Consider the following 8,215-nt stretch of genomic DNA (forward strand, 5'->3'; position numbering starts at 1 on the left):
GCTGGGCTCTGAATGTCAGCGCACCGGCCGCGATGCAGTGACAGACCGCAGGCTGACAGGTGGGGTCCCAGCCCCCCACCTCCTGGGAAGTCAGCCTGGCCGGGGAGGGAGGCAGGCCATCTCTGGGCTCAGCAGACGTGGACCGTGGGCCTCGGAGGGACATGCCATGGGCTCGTGAGGCCGTGTGTGTTGTGTGTGCGTGTGCATGAGTGGGTACACCTGTTCCTGAGTTTCTGTGCTACGTACCTCTCTCTTTTTTTGGCTGCACTGTGTAGCGTGTGGGATCTTAGTTCCCCACTCGGGGATTGAACCCGTGCCTCCTGCAGTGGAAGCGCAGAGTCTTAACCACTGGACCAGCAGGGAAGTCCCTGTGCTGTGCACCTTCTTATTGTCACTGTGTCGCTGTGCACATGCCCAGACCCCAGGAAGGTGTTCACTGAGCCCCATGGAGGTCTGTGTACAGCGCTGTCTACGAGTCCTCCATCTCAAGGTATCCCCGTAGATCAGTGTGTGCACATGCAGTAGTTTAGAGCTCCTGGAAGATGCACACACGTTCACACTGCCCACCAGACTGTGCGTCTGTCCATACAGACATCATCCTTCTCACGGTGCCTTAATACCCACTGCGTCATCTGTCTTCCTGTGGCTCTATCTGCCTCACCCGTGTGTGGTGTGTGCCTGCAACTGTGTATTTCTGTGTATCCACAACTGTGTGTATACAGTCTCAAGACTTCACCAGGTGTGTGCGCGTGCGCGCATGCACGTGTCTAGGTTAGTAAATCTCATCTCATCCACAAAGGAGGACGGGGAAACAGGAGTCAGGAGCCCCTCTCTGCCTCGCTGCCCCCGTGGTGGGGCATTCTGATGGCCATGTGCTCTGTGGAGCCTGTGATTGGCTGGGCAGGAGGGGGCTTCAATCGTCTCCAATTACCGGGGAGTGGATGCTGAGCTGTGAGGCCGGAGGGATGGCGTGTGCGTGCCAGGATTAAAGCGTCCTGTGTATGCAGATGGGCCCCGTGTGTGTGCGTGCCGTCCTGTGTTTTGTGATCTTTATGTGTGGCCACAAGGGCCCGTGAGAATGCCCAGGCAGACCCGCGTCGTGTGGGACTGGAGGCATCGACGTGCCCTGGGCGTCCATCAGCGTTGCCGTCACCGTCCCGGTGTGAGTCTGCTAGCACACGCCTGGGGGTGTGTATGAGTTGTGGTCTCTGTGCATCTGAGCATGTGTGTGTTCTTCTGTGACTCTTTGCGTGTGCAGGTTCTGCCCGACTGCCTTTGTATGTGCCTTCAGGTATACGGGAGGGTCTCTGGGGTTTTCTCTGGGTGGAGTTTGTGAGCGTGTGTTTTTGTTTTAGTCGCTAAGTCGTGTCTGACTGTGTGTGACCCCCTGGACCATAGCTTGCCAAGCTCCTCTGTCTATGGCTGTCTACGAGCCAAAGAGAACGGCCTGGCTCTCACAGAATCCTGGAGAGGGTTGCCGTCTCCTCCTCCAGGGGATCCTCCAGACCCAGGGGTCGAGCTTGTGTCTCCTGCATCGGCGGGTGGATTGTTTACCACTGAGACACCTGGGAAGCCCGAGTGGGTACATTTGTGTGTGCGTCTGTGTATGTTTAAGGTTAAATGTGACGTTCCAAGCGAACTGATCGGCAAGAAGGAAGAGGAAGAGAGAAGACCGTGCCCCATCCTCACCCCGTCCCAGCTGGTGGTCAGGACCCCAAGGTCTTCTCCCTCAGACTGTACAAGCATGCACCCAGGGCGGAGGCCCCGCACACCCCCAGTTAAAGAGCTCGGTGAGCCTGGTGTCTCTGGTGACAGCTGGTGCTGAGCCTGGCCTGGGGGATGAATCGTGTCTTCCTGGAATCCACGTTTTGAGGTCCTAACCCGCAGAACTTCAGCACGTCACCTTATTTGGAAAAAGAGTCATTGCAGATGTGATTTGCTAAGAGGGGGTTATCTTGGAGTCAGGTGGACCCCCTACTCCAGCATGACTGGTGTCCTTAGAGAAAAGGAAGACTTTGGACAGGGACAGACATACACTGCGGGGAGAAGACATCTGTCTACGAGCCAAGGAGAGCGGCCTGGCTGTCACAGACCCTCCTCTCCCAGAGCCTCACATATATAAGCCTTACCTAGGCCCACATACCACACACTAGGAACCAACTCCATGGACACCTGGATGTTTGACATCCGGCCTCTGGCACTGCGAGATAATAAATTTCTGTTGCTTAAACTGCTCAGCTTCTAGCGCTTTGTTACGGCAGCCCTAGCAAACTGTTCTGGGGATGTGAAGGCTTAAAAGTGCTTCTCCGAGCTCCTCTGCTTCCTGCAGACCCATCTCGCAGCCTCCTGTGCTGTGATCAGCAGGCTGCCCACATCTTCGCCCTGCCCTAGGCTCCCCCAGCGCTAAGCACAGTGCCCTCAAGGTCTCAGGCCAGCAGCCCCTCCCCTGGGCTAGACAACCCCACCTCTGCCCCTTCCCCCACCCCTCCCCTGTCCCCAGATCTCAGCTTCCTCCACACTCTCCAGATAAGCCTGGGCTTTATCACCTTTCTGAGCCCAAGCGTATCTTTCTCTACCTACTTCCTGCTCCTCCCATCTGGCTCTGTGTTCTGCATACAGCAGGTGCCCACTGAAAGACTCAGCGAGGGGCCCCAGGCTTTCAGCCTCTTTCTGGGCTTGGACTGAGAAAGAGACATCTGTGCCGCTCCTTCCCCCAGACCAAGCGTCCGCGTCCGGGTCCTGCTCTTGAAAGTGAAGTCGCTCAGTCGTGTCCGACTCTTTGTGACCCCATGGACTGTAGCCTACCAGGCTCCTCTGTCCATGGAATTTTCCAGGCAAGAGTACTGGAGTGGGTTGCCATTTCCTTCTCTAGGGGATCTTCCCAACCCAGGGATCGAACACGGTTCTCCCACATTGCAGGCAGATGCTGTACTTTCTGAGCCACCAGGACAGCTCCTGCTCTTACTGGGGCTGAGCTAGGTGCAGGTCTGGGTCACCAGACCCTCCAAAACCCCACGAGACAGGACTATTTTAGCCCCATTTTCCAGAAGGAAAACCAAACCCAGGTAGGAGAAATAAGTGGTCTAAGACGACGCCTTAATTCTTGAACGTCAGATCAGGAAGGAACTTTGGTACCAGCTAGATCAACCCTCTCCCCTGCTCCCATTTTACAGCTGGAGAAACTGAGGCTCAAGTGGCTCCTCTCTCTCCACCTACCTCTAATGCTTCCTCACTGTTCACCCTTGACCCTCTGAGCACCCCCCTCTCTCTAGCTCTTGCGACTTGAGCGATTCTGCAGACCAGGGTGACAGCAGAGCTCTTGTCAGCCCCTCCTCTTTCCCGAGCTCCAGTCCGGAATTTCCGTGTCTTGCGCACATGGCCCGCAGGGCTTTCAAACTCAACATGCCTGGAGCCAAACTGACTTTCTGTGATCCTTGATCCAGGGCGTCTCCTGGGTTCCCTGGCTCATTACCAGCTTCTCTGTCCTTGCCGCTCAAGCCTGAAGCCTTTGACCTGCTCTCCCCGCCATGCCCACATCCAGTCAACTGCTGACTCCCACTGGGTCTTCCTCTTAAATATTTCTCAAATCCACTGTTGCTGACCCAGTTTAAGCTTCAGCTTCTCTCTCTCTGAGATTCCTGTATTAACTTTTATTTAAAAAATGCATTTATTTATTTGGCTGTGTTGAGTCTTAGTTGCGGCATGCGGGATCTTTGGACTCTAGCTTTGGTGCACGGACCTCGTAGTTGCAGTGTGTGGGCTTAATTGCTCCTTGGCATATGGCACGTGGGCTTTTGGTTCCCTGACCAGGGATTGAACCCACATCCTCTGCATTGCAAGGTGGATTCTTAACCACTGGACCACCAGAGAAGTCCCTGTATTAATTTCTTGTATTGGCTTAGAATTAAGCTTGGATGCTTGGAACAGAAAACCAAAATAATAGTAACTTCAGCAAGTTGGAAGTTCATTTCTCTCTCATGTAATCAAAGTGTGAATTGGGCAGTTCAGGGCTGGTATGATGGCTCCATGAAGCTGAAAGGAACCAACTTTCTGTCCAGTCCACTGTCTGGCATCCATAGGGTCAGCATTTGTCTTCATGGTCCAAGATGACTGCTTAAGTGCCAGCCATCTCAGCTGTGTTCATCCAGCAGAAAGGAGAAAGGAGCAGGAAAAAGAGGCTAAAGGTATGGGTCAACAGTCTTTTAAGGAAGTGTTCCCAGAAGCTTCTACTTAACAATTCTGCTTAGATTGTTGACGAGGACTCAGTCTGTGTAATACATAGTTATAATGGAGATTGGGAAATGTGGTCCCTGTATTAGGGGGTCAAGTGCCTAGCCAAAAACTGGGGTTTTCTGACTAAAGACGAAGGTAAAAATGGGAGTTCCTCACCTCTTCACTGGTTTCCCTCTCTCTTTTCTCACCCTCTAATCTACCCTGGACACAGCAAGGTAGGGTAATCCTTCTAAAATACAAATCCAGACATAGAGTTGCCATATTTGACAAAGAAAAATATAGGATTCCCAGTTAAAGATGTGAGTTTCAGATAAATAATGATACCTGTTTTAATATAAGTGTGGCCCGTGTAATATTTAGGAGATACTAATGCTAAAACAACAATTTATTCTTTATCTGAAATTCAAATACAACTGGACACCCTGTAGTTTATCTGTCAACTCTTTCTGTACACCTTTCATGACTCTCCATTGTTTTTGAGAAAAGGCTCAAACTCTTTGGAGGGATTTACTGGTACCTTTATAATCTGTCCTCCAACTGACCTGTCCAAGCCCAGTGTTTCCTGGACAAGCCAGGCACTGCCACTGTGTCTCCCAGGCTTCAAGCCTCTGTTTGAGTTGTTTTGTCAGCCTGGAATGCCCTTGTCTATCTGAGAAGCCCCATGCATCCAGGAGGGACCATGGCCTCTGTCCATCTCTATACTCCTGGGACCTGGCTGGGGTGTGAGATTATTTGACGAATGAAATGACAAGTTCAAGGCTACCCAGCAAGTGAAGGGCAAGGTTACAGCGGCCGCCTGGACTCATGACTCTCTCCCTCAGATGTACCCGGGCATATGAACTCATAGGTCCTCAGAGAGCACTGGCTCTCTGCACCCAGCTGGCTCATGTGGAGCCAGCACTGGGTTCTCTGTCTCCTGGGTCTTCATTCTTTAGGAGCCCACATCAGAGTGCAATGCCCCCAGCACACAGTGGGTTAAGCCAGCCTTGGAGACGGGAGCTGGAGCCCACGGAGTCCTTTCTGACAATAAAGCTAATGAATCCCTCCTTGCCGTTTTCTCTTGCACAATAACATTTAATCATCATTTGCACAGCAGATGAGAAGTTTGAGGCAGATGCGATTCTGCGTGAGTGGCGATTTCTGTGTGTGGGCACCGTTCCTGCTGTCCCCAGCACACCTGACAATCTGGGGCCGGGCCGGGCTGCTTCCCAGAGGGGCTGAGTGTGCACCCGCGTGCCAGAGCTCTGACCCCGCACCCATGTGGGAGGTGGGCTTTGGAGGCACGTGTCTATCTGGGTGCATGCTTGGGTGTGGAGTCAGACGCATGTGGCGTGGCTGTGGGTCAGCCTGATGGTGCACGTGGACAGAGGTGGTTAGGTGCCTGAGGACACGTGGTGCGGAAGTGGAGGCGCACGCGTGTAGGCAGGCATGTGGGGGTAAATGTCATTGCGTGTGAATGTGTCCCTGGTGTTGATCGGAGCGCTTACTAGAGGATGCCTCTAAGTGTTTAGATGCTCCTAAGTGACCGTGTATATTAAGTACACGCAGGCCTATGTGCTCATATGTGCATACACATCTCTGGGCATCACGGAGTTGAATTTAGCTCCATACGTGCACCATGTGCCAGGGCCGACAGTTCCTGAGGCTTTCCTGTGCATGCACACGTATTATATGGACCTATGAGTTCACATGCCCGGGTGCATCTGAGGGGACACACATTCGTGTACCACATACCTGCCTGGGAGTGTCTGGGGACACACAGATGTTCATGAACATGTATGCATGCACGCCTGAATGGGGAAATGTGTTGGTTTCTGAAAGGGCATCAGTGAACACACACATACATGCAAGCAAGAGAACACAGCTATGGAAGGCACACATGTCTTGTGTGCAAATGTGAGTGCACATGTGAGTGTGCCCCTAGTACATGCATGGTGTGTGGGCACATGGCCACATGTGCACACCTGCAGGAGTTATGCTCTGTGTGCATGGCTGGGAGCATCCGTGTGTCTGCACCGTGCACCCAGCCAGGAACATGTCTGAGGGTACACACGTGCCTGCACTGTGCGCTGGCATGGGTGTGTGGGCATGCTGGTAGCCCCCCTGTGCACGCACTGAAGCGTGAACCCTCTTGCTTCCAAGTGAGGGCTGACAGGGTTACATTTTTCAAAGGCTCAGCGGCCAGTGACAGAACTGGTCTGAGCGCACTGGCTGGCAGGAGGTAAGTGGAGCTGCTGATTCGTGACCCAGGGGTGGGCGGTCATGATGGCCAGCTGACGGATGCAGCTCTCAGCTGCCCTCTATGACAGCAGCCGGCTCTCTGAGCTGCCTGAAGCAGGAGGTGGGAGGTTAGTTCCTGACCTGTGCGCTCGGTGTTGGCTGCCCACTTCTCTGGTGAGTGCCCACATCCACGTGCAGACGCACACGCGTTGGGACATCCAGAGACGCAGACCCGGGCTTGGACCGTGGCCGCAGCCCCACCTCCGCCTTGCTGCTCAGCTACGCCATCTGTCTGAAATGCCTCCCCTTCCCACCGACTGCTTTCCTCTCCTCCCCACATCCCCAGAAACTCCACTCAGAATCTGAGCTGTCCTTGTTCTGCCCAGAATCAATGGTGGGGTGCGTGTGAAATGGTCCAGGCCCTTGTAAGCTCTGCATCCCTGATCTAGCACCTCCCCCGCAACTGTGAGCACTGGGTTCCTCATCCGTAAAATGGAGCTAATGAGGTACCTGCTTAAAATAAACAAGGCACTTAAATAAAGCACTAAACACAGTAAGCATTGAGTCCACCCTCCAGGGCTTCTACCTGTACTAGTAATTACGTACAGAGCTTAGAACGGTGTCTGGCATGCGGCAAGAGCCATGTAGGGCACTGTCATCGTCTTTTACCATCATTGTCATTGTCATTAATATCCCTGGTTCTAAAATTCTTAGCCAATTATGCATCAATTCTTGCTCATGACCCTGAATGCTCTTTTATCCCATGCTGCAGATGGTGACAGAGATGATGACAATAAAAGGGATTTTTTTTCCTGTTCATTTTTCCCTGTGCCTTGAAAGGGCGGCAGACATGGGAGAGGGAAGGCTCTTTGTTTTCGGAGCTCCTTGATAGAGTTGGGTGTGCCCAGTTAGAGCCTGGAGCTGGGGTGGCTGTGCTGTCTGCGTAATATAGGGAGGGGAAACGGAGCTTGTGCGGGAAGTTGGTGAGAATCAATGAGGCCGATGGGCAAACACTGTGTCAGCCACAAGACCCTTGTCTGTGACCCCAGACCATCACAGGAGGGTACAAAGCTCACAAAATACACGACGTGATGGGCACCTTGTGGAACCCAGAGGAGGGTCTGGGCTTACGTATTTCACTCCTGAGTTGGCTCAGAGCTCAGTGGAGTAGGCTGGTGAGGGTGCAGGAGCTGGAAGCAGAGGGGATCTAGGGGGGCATTCCCTAGCCCTCCAGCCCCATTCCTAGGATTAGCAGAAATCACAGGGAGGCTTGAGGACTCCCACAGGCTGTAGAATGTGGCGGTGAGCCAAGGAAAAGCTCTCCCAGGGCAAGCTGGTGACATCAGATACATCCAGACCACGTGTCCAGGGCTTCCTGTGGGTCAGGCACTGTACGTGCTGCAGATGGTGTAGGTTCCGGGGGTCAGAGTGCCCCTGTTAAATCTTGGCATCTCCACTTCTTAGGTGTTTGATCTTGGGCAAGTTACTTAGCCTCTCTGTGCTCCATTCTCTGACCAATAAAATGAGGGCTACTTCACTGGGCTGATGAAGGAGTAAAAGAGGTCATTCACATGAAGGGCTTTGAGTAGTGCCTGGGGTGGGAAATACTCAGTGCCAAGGGTTATTTCTGTATTTTATCCTCACCTGCAACCCTATGGAGTAGGTGTTCTAGTGTGTGCAATTTATGGAGAAGAAAATAGGGGCACAGAGAAGGTAAAACACTTGTCCAAAGTCACACAGCTGGAAAACAGAAGAGCCAGAG

At 53.0% G+C, this 8,215-nt stretch overlaps 1 non-coding gene across 1 annotated transcript; it reads right to left on the reverse strand.

Annotated features, from left to right (window-relative positions):
• Nucleotides 1-290: 290 nt before the first annotated feature.
• On the reverse strand, nucleotides 291-363 carry TRNAG-UCC (transfer RNA glycine (anticodon UCC)). Its single transcript has one exon. It is a non-coding gene; the product is annotated as a tRNA-Gly (tRNA).
• Between the last annotated feature and the right edge of the window lie 7,852 nt (nucleotides 364-8,215).

This window comes from Bos taurus, chromosome 13 (genome assembly GCF_002263795.3).
Source record: "Bos taurus isolate L1 Dominette 01449 registration number 42190680 breed Hereford chromosome 13, ARS-UCD2.0, whole genome shotgun sequence".
Classification (NCBI taxonomy): Eukaryota; Metazoa; Chordata; class Mammalia; order Artiodactyla; family Bovidae; genus Bos; species Bos taurus.